The following is a 15642-nucleotide window of genomic DNA, read 5'->3' as shown; positions in this document are numbered from 1 at the left end:
GTAATTTCCTTTTATGATGAAATCACTGATTCAGTGGATCAGGGAAATGCTGTTGCTATAGTATATCTCAATTTCCGCAAAGCATTTGATAAAGTATCTCATACTATCTTTATTGAAAAAAATGAGCACGTATGGGATTAACAAGGCTATGGTTAGGTGGATTCATAACTGGCTCAGTGTTCGTACTCAATGAGTGGCAATAAATGGTTGCACATCCAATTGTGTTTCAAGTGAGATACCACAAGGCTCGGTTTTGGCTCCAGTGTTGTTCAACATTTTTATAAATGATCTAGATAAGAGAAATGAAGGTAAACTAATCAAATTTGCAGACGATGCAAAGCTAGGAGGGACAGCTAACACTAGAGAAGACAGAGAAAGAATTCAGAAGGATCTAGATGAGCTTGAAATGGGCAGTGACTAATAGAATGGTATTTAACAGGGAGAAATGCAAGATTCTACATATTAAAAAACGAAAATGACATCTACAGAATAGGAGGAATAGAACTAAGGAATAGCACATGTGAAAAAGACTTGGGTATACTAATAGATCACAGACTGCACTTGAGTCAACAGTGTGATGCTGAAGCAAAAAAGGCAAACACAGTTCTGGAATTATTAAGAGAAGCATAGAGTCTAGATCATGTGAAGTAATTATCCCCCTCTACTCCTTCATGGTCAGACTGTGTCCAGTTCTGGGCACCACATTTTAAGAAAGACATAAAAAAACTGGAGCAAGTTCAGAGAAGAGCTACCAGGATGGTGAACGGACTGCAAACTATGTCCTATGAGGAATGGTTAAAGGATCTTGGAATGTTTAACTTGCAAAAAAGAAGGCTATGATGAAACTTAATAGCTGTCTACAAATATCTGAAGGAATGTCACACTGTAGAGGGATCATCTTTATTCTAATTTGCACATGGAAACACAAGAATCAATGGAATGAAACTGAAAGGGAGAAGATAAAGATTAGATATTAGAAAAAACTTTTTGACTGTGAGGGTGCCATGAGAGGTGGCGAGGTAGTGAGTTCTCCTTCAATGGAAGTCTTCAAACAGTGGCTGGACAGACTAAGATGGTTTAACGAATTTTGTTCTGCATTAAGCAGGGGTTTGGACATGATGACACTGGAGGTCATTTCCAACTCTAACATTTTATGATTCTATGATTCCATGATAGTCACAGACATGGCCATACAGCACACCGTTAATAGTTACTCATTACTATGGTGCTACCAGCGGCTCCCTTACTCCCTAACATTGAAAATGCATATGAGCAGCCACCAGACACTGTCAGGTATGTATATGACCATATAGTTGAGGGCAACAAAGGAAGGCATCGATGACCACTTGTGCCCTCGAACCGCAGGTTGTGCACCCCTGCTCAAGACACTCTTAAATCTCTTCTACTTTATTTGAATCTTCATTGGAAATCTCAGACCTTTTTTGAATGATATTACTATCATCTTTCTAGCAATTTCAATCATGCATAAATGCTATACATATGTAAATTTTTTATGTTCAGTGTGAAGACCCGGGGTCTTCCGTGTGCGTAATGCTACTCAGACAACACAGGGTGAGAGTAAAACAGCGTGGCAATAATTTATTGACTCACAAAGCAGACAAACACACAGAACAGTCCCAGCAAAATACCCAAGATGGTACAACATTATACAGTCTCACCCTTCCGCTCCGCCTGCCTGGGATAGAACAGCTGCAGCTTTGGGACTTCCAGGGCCAACTACCTCAACCAGTGGCCCCCCGCTTCAGGCGGGCCCCCCACAGAGAGAAGATAGGGGCACACTTAGGAAGCTAGCAGTCCATCGAGGTACAAGGCCAGGAGACCCGAGGGTCCCATCCTGGCCTCTCCAAGAGTTTCCATAGGGCCAGATGACCGGTGGGTCCCAATCTGGCTTCTCCGAATGTCTCCATGAGTTCCAGGTGACCAGTGGATCCCTCCAGACAACCCCAAACAACATATCCATGGGGCCAGGTGACTTCATCGCCCAACTTAGTCTCCCCAAACAATCCATCTACTGTGCTGAAGGATGTCTCTCATTCTCCTTGTAAAGTCTTTCTTACTCTGTCCCAAGTCTGCCTCCTACAGAAGCATATCTCCTTTTTAAGTACACATCCACAGGTCAAGGGGGAAAGGGCAGCCTCAGGTCTCATTGTTTGAGCAATTAATAAATTTGCTTAGTTTGTTCTCCTGCTTGATGAGTCAATAAACCACAGGGTCCACAAACGTTAATTAACATAATTAGCATAATTAGCAAACATTCTTGGTTTCCAAGCAAAGATAAGTCAACATTCAGTTTTATACAAATAGTATGACATTCTTGACCAGCCACAGAAATACACATACAATTATAAGTCAACATGAACACAATAGTGTACTTCTCTTGGCTTAACTAATCTAATAGTCTGGCTTATTAAAGGGAATCTGTCACCCCCTGGGACTTTTAAGACCGCTCATATTGGCATACAGGTGATAGAAATGTGAATCTATACTTACCTGTATGGCCCATATTAGCAGTCTGGTTACTGTGTAATAGCTTTTTTATTAAATTATTTCTGCTAAGCTTCGCACCCCCCGGACTCCAAGAAATGCCCACCTACTAGCCCTATTTCCACACTCACCCCACCTCCCCTGCACGTCGCAGGGCCCTGTGATGTTCAGTTCCCGACTGGATCCTGCGCCTGCGCTGTTTCCTCTGTACAGACGGCGCTCTTCTCCCTGCCGTCAGTGTAGTGTTTTGCAGCAGGGAACTTGTGCGCAGGTGCTGGGAAGGCAGAGTGACTCACCGGAGGATGTGCACAAGTTCCCTGCTGCCCAACACTACACTACACTGACAACAGGGAGAAGAGTGCCGTCTGTAAAGAGGAAACAGCGAGGGCACGGGATCCGGCCAAGGAACTGCAAGTCACAGGGCCCTGTGATGTGCAGGGGAGGTGGGGTGAGAATGGAAATAGGGCTAGTAGGCGGGGATTTCTTGGCGTCTGGGGGATGCAAAGCTTAGCTTTTTTATTAAATTATTTCTGCTATTACACAGCAACCAGATAATATGGGCCATACAGGTAAGTATAGATTCACATTTCTATCACCTGTATGCCCATATTAGCGGTCTGAAAAGTCCCAGGGGGTGACAGATTCCCTTTAAGATTTTAAGCTGTATTGTCACATTCAGGATATACCGAAGGGTCACCTTTTGCCTCTTGATAACAATGGTCTAATTAACATGATTTTTAAGAAACATGACATATAAACATAACCTCTGCTTTTGTATGATCTTTATGTTTAAAGGGGTTTCAGTTTTTAGAAACCCCCGGTCCCAAGGTGCAGTTTCTTTTTTAAAAACAAACTGCACCCAATATCTATTATTGTCAGCAGCACTGATGCCACGTCGACAATGCTGCAGCCAATTAGTGAGCTTGGTGACTTTGCCTAAATAGCATGAGCTGCTCAAAGCTGCTGATCTCTGTGATTGGCTGCAGTGCTGTTGATGGGATGTCAGCACTACAAAAAATACCAGACATTAGGAGTAACATTGGAGACTCAGGGCTGGACACTAGGAGGGTGAGAAGAGTTAGTAAAGCATAGGTTTTTTTTGTATTTTTTTACCAAAAAATGAAGCTGGAGTGCAGGGAAAAACATCTTAAAGAAAAAGATCCTTTAATTCAGTATTTTCAGCACACTTTTTAATTGCGTTTTTACATTAGAAGTGATGAACATTATATTGATATTGTGTAAGTTCACTTTTGCGGGCTTTCCTAAGAAAAACAAATCCTTTGGGGTTGTCTAGATGAAAAAAAGAGAATAGGGGTACTTTCTAGAGTAATATTGTCAGAGCATAGTGTTACCAGTGCTAAGAAAAAAACACTCTGTCTTGAGATGGTCGTGCAATCAACAGTCGAAACACTTCTGTTGCACGCACGCCGCTAGGTTCAGATAGGGCGAGATGGGTTTCATGAATTCTTTGGAATTCTGGGGGAACTGTTACTCAGGGCGACCATAGGCCGCAGCTTCTCTCAGGCACATGATAGATTCAGTGGCTGACCAGACACATCTGACAAGAGTCTTTTTCAACAGTTTAACAGTGGAATTTAATCTGAAGCACGGCCAGTGCAATTCAAAGTTATTACAGCAACAATTTTCATTACAGTACAGTTTAACAAAGCAGGCACAGTAACGTCAGTCTCTTCAGTAGCATAATTCAGCGCAGATTAGATCTCTTAGCAGCACACGTCTATGCATACACAACCACAGGCTTTTCCTTCACAATGACTCAATAGTACACAGCATTCTTTATCCTGCATGGAGATCCCTATGACATGATTATTTCCAGTCCTTATCTTTCTGCCCGGTAATACTCCACACTGTTAGCTCAGGGAGTCTATCTGACCTGTGTTTAGCTTCCCTCCTGAACTGAATTCTGTTCTCTTGCCTTCTGTGATATACAGATCACACACCACCTTTCTTTTCGGCTCCAGCCAGATAGTAAACAACTTCCCCACAATTCCCTTGGGGCTCTGCTAAAACACTCCCTGGCTCCTGTGACTGTGTTAACCCCGCTACAGTAGTTGCTGGATGCTTCTGGAACACAATACTTCCTGTCTCCTGTACTTATGTTACTTCTAATAGTTGCTGGATGCTTTTGAAGCAACAGCACTACTTCTGCATGTCACACTTCTAAGAGCCCTGGCCAACAAAGAAAACAACCACTCAGCCTGTGGTTGCATTTCAGTGGATAAAGTTAACAATGGTGGACAAAGGTTAGTAACTTGATAGAGAACTTTCTTTCTGCTATGTATTTGGCATTGCTGGTTCTATTTCAGTAGAGATACTAGACAATAAACACAGGCAACACGTTTCAATGTAATTTCCACACTAAAATATTTGTCAGGCATATCCATTGTGCACATACTTCTAGAATTTAAAAATAAAAAGCAAATGTGAACAGGTTTCATAAAAAAGGGCACATTAGTACAAATTAAATATCCAGGCTCCAATTCATCAAATAGGTTTTGCCAAAATTCGGGCGTAAAACAGTTTTAGCGACTTTTGGCACTTTTACACCAGCCTTGGTAAGCTCCAAGGACTTTTTGCAAAGTGGGCGGAGCTTATCCGGGAGGGAACGTAGCTGATCATAACCGACAAATTCATAATTCATGCCACAAAAGTGGTGTAAATTACGCTACCAATATACTGCAGTCTTTGAGGACATTTCTTATGCTGGTGCATATCAGGTGACAGATGTACAAAAATTTACTAAGAGGCATGAGCCTCTTAATGAATTTGGCACATTTTCCTGCTGTACACTGTTCATCAAGTCTGCTTTGCAAATATATGGATGAAAGAATGTTTTAGAACTTCTGCATGATATACACGTCACTAATTTTCTAAGTAAATATATTTCTAGAGGTGCTATTGACATGAAATTCTCACCAGATGTCAGTAACAACACATCCAATCCACACAGGCAAAGAAATCAAACCATAGATGACCATAAATTAAAAGGGTTTTCCCATGAACAAAAGTTCATTTTAATTAATGGCTGTGTCTGACCTTGTACGGAAAACTGTCTGATCATACAACATCTCCTGGGCAGGGGAGGAAGCAAAAGAGTATACAGATATTACAGCAGGGGATCACTGCCTGTTTTTAAACAATATTTTACCTCACAAAATGAATCCTCTGTGATCCCCTGCTGTAATATCTGTATACTCTTTTGCTTCCTCCCCTGCCCAGGAGCTGTGTTATGATCAGAAATTGTTCTGTACACGGTCAGATACTGCCACTGATTTAAATGAACTTTTGTTTGTGGGAAAACCCCTTTAAGTTATGTGTAATAATGAGAAATGACACAGGGAAAAAGTATTGAAAACGCTTGCTGAAATTTATTTAATACTTCCTACAAAAGCCTTTGTTGGTGATGACAGCTTCAAGACGCCTCCTGTATGGAGAAACTAGTCGCATGCATTGCTCAGGTGAGATTTTGGCCCATTCTTCCACACAAACACTCTTCGCATCCTGAAGGTTCCGTGGGCTCCTTCTATGAACTCTGAGCTTTAGTTCTTTCCATATATTAAATTTTCTATTGGATTCAGGTCGGGTGATTGACTGGGCCATTCTAACAGCTTTATTTTCTTTCTCTAAAACAAATTACGAGTTTCCTTGTGTTTTGGGGTGATATGTAGTGCCTTTTGGCCTCCAAAAATGGTGTGTATTATGGCATCCAAAGAGTTCAATTTTGGTCTCATCTGACCAGACTATATTCTCCCAGTATTTCAAAGGCTTGTTTAAATGTTGTTGAGCAAACTGTAAACGTGCTTGAACATGCGTTTTGTTCAGCAATGGAGTCTTGTGTTGTGAGCGTGCATACAGGCCATGGAGGTTGAATGCATTATTTTTAATTTTCTTTTAAACAATTGTGCCTGCTGATTCCAGGTCTTTCTGTAGCTCTCCACAGGTGGTCCTTGGCTATTGGACAACTCGTCTGATAATTCTTTTCACTCCTGTGTCTGAAATCTTGCGGGGAGCACCTGGTGTGGCCGGTTTATGGTGAAATGATGTTCTTTCCTCTTCTGGCCTATGGCCCCAACAGTGCATACTGGAACGTTCAGTATAGAAATTCATCTGTAACCAAAGCCATCAGAATGTTTTGCAATAATAAGGTTGCGAAGGTCTTGAGACAGCTCACCAGTTTTACCCAAATTAGATGTTTCTTGAGTGGCACCTTGGTAATGAGATAAGAAAAATAATAAGTGAGAAGATTGCTTTCTAATTACTGATAGATTTCAGCTGGTGTCATGATTTTCCATGTTTTTTTCACCTCTCTTTCTTCATGTGTTCAATACTTTTTCCCTGTGTCATTTCTCATTATTACACATAACTTAATTTATGAACATCTATGGTTTGATAGATCTGTGTATTGGATGGGTTGTTACTGACATCTGGTGAGCATTTCATGTGAATAGCACCTTTAGAAATATATTTACTTGGAAAATTGGTGACTTGTGCAATACTTATTTCACCGCTGTATTTACTAGCATCAGTAGTATTCTGTAGCACTATGAAACACAGTGGGCAGGCAAAGAAATGTGTGGCAGTTTAGGGCCAGCAACAGCAGACACAGCCACAGCAGCAGTACTACTGTATAGATGACATGATGAAAGCTAATAGATGTCTGGCTGAGTGTGGTACATTGGCATTGGCAGCAGCAGAATGACAGATAATGGACAGTCAGTCAGGCAGGCAGATGATATGGCTGATTTAATAATTGAAATCTGCCATTGGACCAAGAAAGTCTACACTGATTCATACCTGATTAATTTTGAGAAAAGCTAGGTTTCATGTTTATGCCATCTAACCTGGTCTGTTTTGGTGTGATAAACTCACCAGCCGCACTAAATGTCCTTATTGACATGACAATGGAGGCTGGACACTACAGTAGGTCCACCGCAAACTGGGCCAGATATTGCCACTGGTCCAATTTTCTGACCCAGAAATCCATGGTATCAGGGCTCAAGGTATCTGCTTGAGAAAGGACAGTCAGGGTATGACTGATTTTGATTGTTCAGCCAGTTTGTGTGTTCACTGAAATGCAACAGGCTGTCGCAATAGCAGATAAAACATCTTCTCCTTCATGTCAAATATACTATTGGTGTTGCTGCTGCCTTGGGTACTGGTTGGAACTCTAACACTGTTGTAGCTGCATGGATCGCAGAGGGGTCTGCGGGTCTGTTGTGTGGGTGGCAGGCATTCCCTCGGTAAAATCTTCACAGAGCAGGTAACACAGCTTATCTTAGAAATAAGCCAATTTGGATTCCTTTTTTAGCAAGCTGTAAAAAAATCCCCCATTTTACTTTTATAGCAGATATATAAAAGAGTGTCAGTTCAATACTCATGCTTTTGCTTCAAGTTGACAATACAACTGCTCCCCCACAAGCATTACTGCATGCAGCTTGACATGCTCACCACCATGACCGAGGGCCCCATTGTTTCATTGTCATCACCCCCGCTGCAACAGTTGGCCAGTGTTTTTACCATCATTATTTTCACTCGGTCTGCTTTGTTCCTGCCTGCAGCAAGTCTATGTAACCTTCGCATCCACCAGCTGATGCTCGTCCTCTTCCTCCTCCAATCTTGCAACATGTGAAATGTACCTTAAGGGTCCCCAACAGACACTGGACGACACTAAACAGGTGCAAATTGGTGTTCTTCCTCCATCCTCTCTTGAATGCTGGTATTTTTTCAGGATAAATATTAGCAGGATTACAGAGTTGATTTCACATGTGTTAATACTGACAAATTTTGTTCCATCTTCAAAAGGCTTCAGTATGTGACACACATTGCTCATTAGATGCTAATCTCTGAAGATATCAATGTAACCCATGCTTCATTTTGACTGCTGCATGATGTAGTCTGTTACAGCTTTATGGTGTTTGCAGAAACAATGCAACATATATTGCGTTGAATTCCAGTAGGTTGCGATGAGCTTTGAAACTCATGTATTGTGCCTGGCCATAGTTGCTCTTCCAGGTATCTAAAGTGCAGTGCACTTTTGAGCTCAAAGACAAATACAGATAGTGGCCTACTTTCTCCTGCACGTGAGAACAGAGAGAAGCACCCCATTATGTCCGAAATAATGGTGGCTTGATATCTTCCAGCAAAGCTGAGCTCATGCCATAATTTCTCAAAAGGCAGCAGATTCTACAAAATGGTAAGGCAGCGATTGCAGCACCAGCAACTTGACAAAGTGCAATGTACACTTATTTCCTCAACACACAATACCTCATGGATATTTGCTGTTGTGGAGAAGGAAGAGGAAGCATACTTGAAGTATGATACGCAGTATATAAGGATGTCAATGATAGTGGAGATGATGACAGTATACAGATACTACTTAAGATGAGCATGACAAGAAGTTGGAAGCTGAAGCTTTCTCTGATTGCTAGCTGGCTTGACTTTGCCAAATGAGCAGGTGATGTTGCTTCATGTTGCTCGTTCCAAGTCTATAAGAGAAGAGATGTTTATGGCTTATTTTCCTTATATTTGCAGAGAGTGAAAGAATGGTCTAGTGGAAACGTGTAAAAGAACATCCCCCACACGAACCTGCACATGATTCATCACCACCACGACCAAACCTTTCAGGCATTATAGAGCCTCCTCCATCAGCAGCACGTGTAGCATCACCTGCACCAGAGCTGACAGCGGAAAAAAATGATTTGGCTTCGGAGTATTGTGGCGCCCCTGAGGGTTCGACCGCCACAGAAATGCTGCACTTCTCCAATGGAGTGTGGTGTTCCTCCTCTGAGGTAAGGCCAGTGTGATGGTTGTGACCTAGCCTTTTGCATCCAACACCACATTTCCACCAGAGGGAGCTAGTATGCACTAGGTGCTGCTCCCCTGGTTACAGGGAGACTGGGGAACACAAAGTGGTAGGAACCAGTTAGTGGGTGTGGGTGGAGGAACAACTAGTTGGTGACACTTCAAATCTAGTACTTAATAGAATGCCATCTTTGATCTTGGTCTTTCTGGTCCTAGTTAGTCGGTTCTTCGCTGGTCCTTTGGTCTAGCCTTTGCTAGTCTGTCGGCTGTCACTGTGCTGTCAAAATACTGTGTGTAATGTGACTTCCCTCCGGGAGCGCAGATCCTGTGTGGGCCTGCACCGGCAAGGGACACAACCCTCGTACCCTGGCCATGGGACGAGAGGTAGGTTGCAGACAAGGAATGTCTCAACCCGGCCGAGGACCAGGATCAAGAAGGCCCGGGAGCTTTAGAGTGTGGCTCCCTAGCAAATGGGTCCCGGGGAGGATGCAGACGGAGCGGAGCACGCCACCTGTCCTCACCTACCTGATCTATTCAGAGGGATTCCGGCTGCAAGAGGGGTACTGGCCCCCGACACCCGACCTCATACTCTACTTCCAGGACGGGAAAGTCCGGTTAGGCCCTGAGGATCCCACCGGGCGTCGGATGGAGAGGAATTGCCACCCGAGCCCTACACCTGAGAGGAGCTCAGAGGGAGACCCTGCCTATCCACACACGCACAGACGGGAAAGGGTGAAGTCTGTAGTGCAGGAACACTCTGGTGTAGGGTCGCTACCGAACACTGGACTTCCTCGGAGGTAGTCGGACCCCCATCCCTGGTGGCCGCAGGACTCCGCAGGGAGCAGGGAGTCGCCTTCCCGCTAATATCTCTGAGTGAGTAAAGCCTTGGAAATTCACCCCTATGGCCTCCAGACTGTTCATTACGCGCCATACCATGCGACACGGTGCCCGTACTCCCCACACTGCTACCCCTCTCTTTCCTGTTTGCCTGCCCTGAGGCCTTGCTCCGCCTGTGGGGAGCAGTAATAACTTTAGCCGCCACGACACCGGGCCTCAGTGGACTGCTAGCGGCGCTGGTGGCCCTTCACCAAACACCACAGGTGGCGTAGTCGTTAATTAGCCACTCAACCCGGACAAGCCCACACCATCTCTTTCTAATGTGACGGCCCTGAGCACGGGTCGGGCCCGGGCCACGGCTGCATCCCATCTCTTCAACACAGGGCCCGACACCGAGTCCCCCAACACCCAGGGTAAAACACGGGCTTTCTGAGTAGAGGCGTCACAACCTGGCGTAGTCGGCAGGATGTCGTGCCCGCAGCAACGGAGAAGAGTGCCCATTGCTATCGGGTACTGTGTGCCTTACACCTTGAACTGTTGTTTTACACTTAAAATGGTGCCCGCCCAAGAAGAACAGGCGCCATAATGCTGTGGAAAGACTGTCTTTGAACGCCTCCCATCGTGGGCTGGGCTCCCGCTTGGCGCCAAAAATGTGGACTGCCCCTTCCATCAGAGACTGTCCGCGGGGTAATGCCCGTCAAACTGGATGGGCTGAACGAAGGCGGGCCTGTCAGCATTCCGCCCAGGAACCGCCCCGAAAGAGGAGGAAGAAGCAAAGCAACAAGGTGCGGCCATGGCAGTCGGAGCTTGGCAGTCAACGGAGGCAGACATGGATGCCTCTGGGGAACAAGACCACGCATCTACTGAACCCGGTTCAGGCCCTTCACCCGGCAGAGAGCAAGGCGGCAGCATGTTGACCCCGGGAGATATTGCATTTCTCCATCAAGAAGCTCCAGAACTCCTAAGAAGGCAGAAAGAGGCCCAGGAGGCAGCGACGGCTGCGTGGCGGGAGGAGATGCAGCTGCGTATCCGGGACCGCCGCCAAGGAGTTGAGGTCCCAGAACAAGTCGACTCGGTGACAGAGGTCGAGGGTGACCTCGCGGCGGGTGAGTGGGCAACCCCTGCCCCGGCTGCAGAGCCAACTGTGACTATTCTGGACCTCATGTCGGAGTACTTAGTTCCCCACGCGGTCACCTGGGAGCAAGCGTTAGCTCCAGAGCTGCAATCGGCAGCCATCGGTGGGGACCTGCGATGCCGCCCAAACCCTGAAACGGAGGTGCCTGAAGCTGCAGAGGAAACTACTGGCTCCAACCCGGACTGGTCCGCGTCTACAGAGGACTCGCAGCAACCCGTCCTTACCCCGCTACCCGCACCAGCAGTAACCTGGCCCGAGGCTGAGGATTGGGCCTGGGAAAACCAGGGGGGCGACCTAATGGGCTTCACTCGGGAGACCCGGTCTGAAGGGCGAAGGAGGAGCCAGTGGTGCAGCGACCCGATCTTCCAGCTCACAAGGGAGCAGCGTCGGCGGGAGCAGCGCTGCGAGCGCCTCGAGGTCAGGACCAAAGCTGCAAAGACTCGGGCGCCTCAGGAGGAGGCCACCCGTCCCAGCCCCCGGTACGAAGGCCAAGTCGTCTGATTTCATCATGAGGCGGGGTGGGGGTTCATCCGGTGTCCCCTGTTCCAGGACGATGTGTTCGTCAGCCGGCGGGACATCGAGCCGCGCCTCAAGAAGGGACACCCCAGTCGGAACCTCCTCCCGGGCGACACGGTGACTTTCTCTCGCCACCAGGGGGAGCGTGGGTGGTACGCCCTAGACGTCCACAAAGTGTCTGGGAGCGACGCCACCCCGACCTCAGCCTCAGGTGACCGGCTAGCCTCCGTCGGGAGGAATGAGCCTTTTCCAAGAAGAGAGCCCGAGGTCTAAAGCAGCCCCCGGCTGCTGCTGTTAAAGTTTTAAGTTGAATGCTGCTATTTTATGTTTTCCCCCTGTTTACAGAGACTTTGGTCCCTGGGGACTATGGCAGGCGGCGGACTGTGTTTGTATATAGTTATGCATCTATTTAGGTGCTTCCTATTGGTTTTATGCAAAACCGTGCCTCTTCTTCTACCTCAGACCTCAGAAGCAAAACCTGTCTGGAGTGACTCGTGTGGAGGTCCAACTCCGGATCTTCATGCCCTGCAGCCACCCCAGGGCCCACGTAGAGGGTTTAGGGCAAGTCCCTCTAGCTACTGAACTGACCGTCGCCACTTTTAACCAGTCTGCTGCCATTGTCAAAAGTCTCTTGTCCTAATTTGTGCTTTACACTTTTATAATTTTGTACTTTTGCACTTTTACACTTTTATACCTTGTTATGCAACGTTTAAGAAATGTGCCTCCCATAAAGGGATGATAGTTTTGTTATTATAAAAAGAAAATTTCCTGGGTGTTACTTCCTTTGCAGCCCGCGGACGTGCTGTGTTTTACCAGGGGGGAATGTGGCGCCCCTGAGGGTTCGACCGCCACAGGAATGCTGCACTTCTCCAATGGAGTGTGGTGTTCCTCCTCTGAGGTAAGGCCAGTGTGATGTTTGTGACCTAGCCTTTTGCATCCAACACCACATTTCCACCAGAGGGAGCTAGTATGCACTAGGTGCTGCTCCCCTGGTTACAGGGAGACTGGGGAACACAAAGTGGTAGGAACCAGTTAGTGGGTGTGGGTGGAGGAACAACTAGTTGGTGACACTTCAAATCTAGTACTTAATAGAATGACATCTTTGATCTTGGTCTTTCTGGTCCTTGTTAGTCGGTTCTTCGCTGGTCCTTAGGTCTAGCCTTTGCTAGTCTGTCGGCTGTCACTGTGCTGTCAAAATACTGTGTGTAATGTGACTTCCCTCCGGGAGCGCAGATCCTGTGTGGGCCTGCACCGGCAAGGGACACAGCCCTCATACCCTGGCCATGGGACGAGAGGTAGGTTGCAGACAAGGAATGTCTCAACGCGGCCGAGGACCAGGATCAAGAAGGCCTGGGAGCTTTAGAGTGTGGATCCCTAGCAAATGGGTCCCGGGGAGGATGCAGACGGAGCGGAGCACGCCACCTGTCCTCGCCTACCTGATCTATTCAGAGGGATTCCGCCTGCATGCGGGGTACCGACCCCCGACACCCGACCTCGTACTCTGCGTCCAGGACGGGAAAGTCCGATTAGGCCCTGAGGATCCCACCGGGCGTCGGATGGAGAGAAATTGCCACCCGAGCCCTACACCTGAGAGGAGCTCAGAGGGAGACCCTGCCTATCCACACACGCACAGACGGGAAAGGGTGAAGTCTGTAGTGCAGGAACACTCTGGTGTTGGGTCGCTACCGAACACTGGACTTCCTCAGAGGTAGTCGGACCCCCGTCCCTGGTCGCCGCAGGACTCCGCGGGGAGCAGGGAGTCGCCTTCCCGCTAATATCTCTGAGTGAGTAAAGCCTTGGAAGTTCACCCCTATGGCCTCCGGACTGTTCATTACGTGCCATACCATGCGACACGGTGCCCGTACTCCCGGCACTACTACCCCCTCTCTTTCCTGTTTGCCTGCCCTGAGGCCTTGCTCCGCCTGTGGGGAGCAGTAATAACTTTAGCCGCCACGACACCGGGCCTCAGTGGACTGCTAGCGGCGCTGGTGGCCCTTCACCAGACACCACAGGTGGCGTAGTCGTTAATTAGCCACTCAACCCGGACAAGCCCACACCATCTCTTTCTAATGTGACGGCCCTGAGCACGGGTCGGGCCCGGGCCACGGCTGCATCCCATCTCTTCAACACAGGGCCCAACACCGAGTCCCCCAACACCCAGGGTAAAACACGGGCTTTCTGAGTAGAGGCGTCACAGTATCTTTTTGACGTACATCACCTGCGCTGTGTGTCGTCAATGCCAGCAGCCTCCTATTCTGATGACCTCACCTCCTTACCACCCCTGTCTGGTTCACATGTGTTTTGTGCACCACAGATTCATCATCATCATCATCATCATTATCTTCATCATAATCACTGATTCAGCATACATATGCTTATGTGTGTGAAATGGCCAGCACTCCTTGCCAACTTCCTGTTTCCCACCTCGATTTTTACCTTAGCCCAGAGGATTGCTGCAACTGATATTATCCCTACCACCACAGCTTTCCAAGTCTGCAACATAGCTTGGCCTTGGAATGGTGTTCTCCCTCTTCTCCGGTACCATGTCTGTCGAAAACACAGGCTGAATGTTCATCTTTTACTAAAAATCAACTGGAATAATCATTTCTGGTGTAGTATATTCCTTAGCGCCAGGGTTCTGTTGATTAGAGGACTATTGGGCAGAACAAAAACAGGTGTCATTGTCAGATTGGAAATGCTGCTATGTACAACATTAAGTTGAAGAGGAGGTAGTCTGAGTGGAATACTGACTCCAGCTGATGGTGTTACTGTAAGAGACTACATGATCCTGCAGTAATTGAGTGATGGTACGTATACTAAATTATGCTCTTCTCTTCCTCCTCACTAATACGCTTGCCAGGTGTAAAGGAGACTAAGCATGACCTGTGTTTGATACTACTACTGCTGGGATGCATGCTGCATCCTGCTATTGGCTAACACATTCTTAGCCGTGATATTAGTTTTTTCCTACTGCCCTATCAACCTAAAAAATGATACATAATCAAGGATGTAATAAATTTAAAATAAAATTTATTACATCCCTGGTTATGTGTCATTTTTTATGTTGATACTGTTGGTGGACACATAACATATGTTTATAAAGGTTTTTTCTGTTGCCTATTGCCCTACCACATCTTTTGCCGTTTCCATGTTTGGGTTTAGCATACATTTTGAATAGAAAAATAGTATTTAATTTGTTCATAAACTTTGTTCATAAACTTAGTCAATCCCTGAAAAATATGACATCAACTAGAAATGGTAGATACTGACAGGGTTCACGTGACACACAAAAAGGATAATTTAACAACAGCCTGCATGTGGGTGTATGTATCTTCAATTTGACAATTTTAATAGGCTTGGCAAGACATACCTGCACAGTTACATTTCTTGATTTACTGAAAGAATTTATTGACAAATTTTTTCGGATAAAGCACATAAATTCACCCTGGCCAAAAAGAACCACATAAAAACTTATGCCAGGAGGAAGAAATACTGTCTAAAAATGCTGCAACAGACAACAGTATAGTTAGTTGGTATACTGCTTCCAGAATGGAATATTGAAATAGTTAGGCAAGTGTTTTTTTGTTCACTTTTTTTTTTTAACTTTGGTGATTAGAAGATATTTTTTGGTTTAAAATTCTCCTACACTAAACAAAAAATGCTTAACCCCAAATAAAGAGGTAACTACTTATACGCACGCTAAGTAATTTGCTTTAACAATCAGCAGTATTGTTGTGGCGCCTACAATTGTAAAATGTGATTAGTCAAACTACTGCAAAACCTTAAATGTTTATTGCTTTTAATTATTGTTTTGGATTTTTTTAAAT

This window comes from Phyllobates terribilis, unplaced genomic scaffold (assembly GCF_046119375.1).
Source record: "Phyllobates terribilis strain yellow unplaced genomic scaffold, ASM4611937v1 Scaffold_11__3_contigs__length_659146591, whole genome shotgun sequence".
Lineage (NCBI taxonomy): Eukaryota > Metazoa > Chordata > Amphibia > Anura > Dendrobatidae > Phyllobates > Phyllobates terribilis.
Note: the sequence above shows the minus strand (reverse complement) of the source record.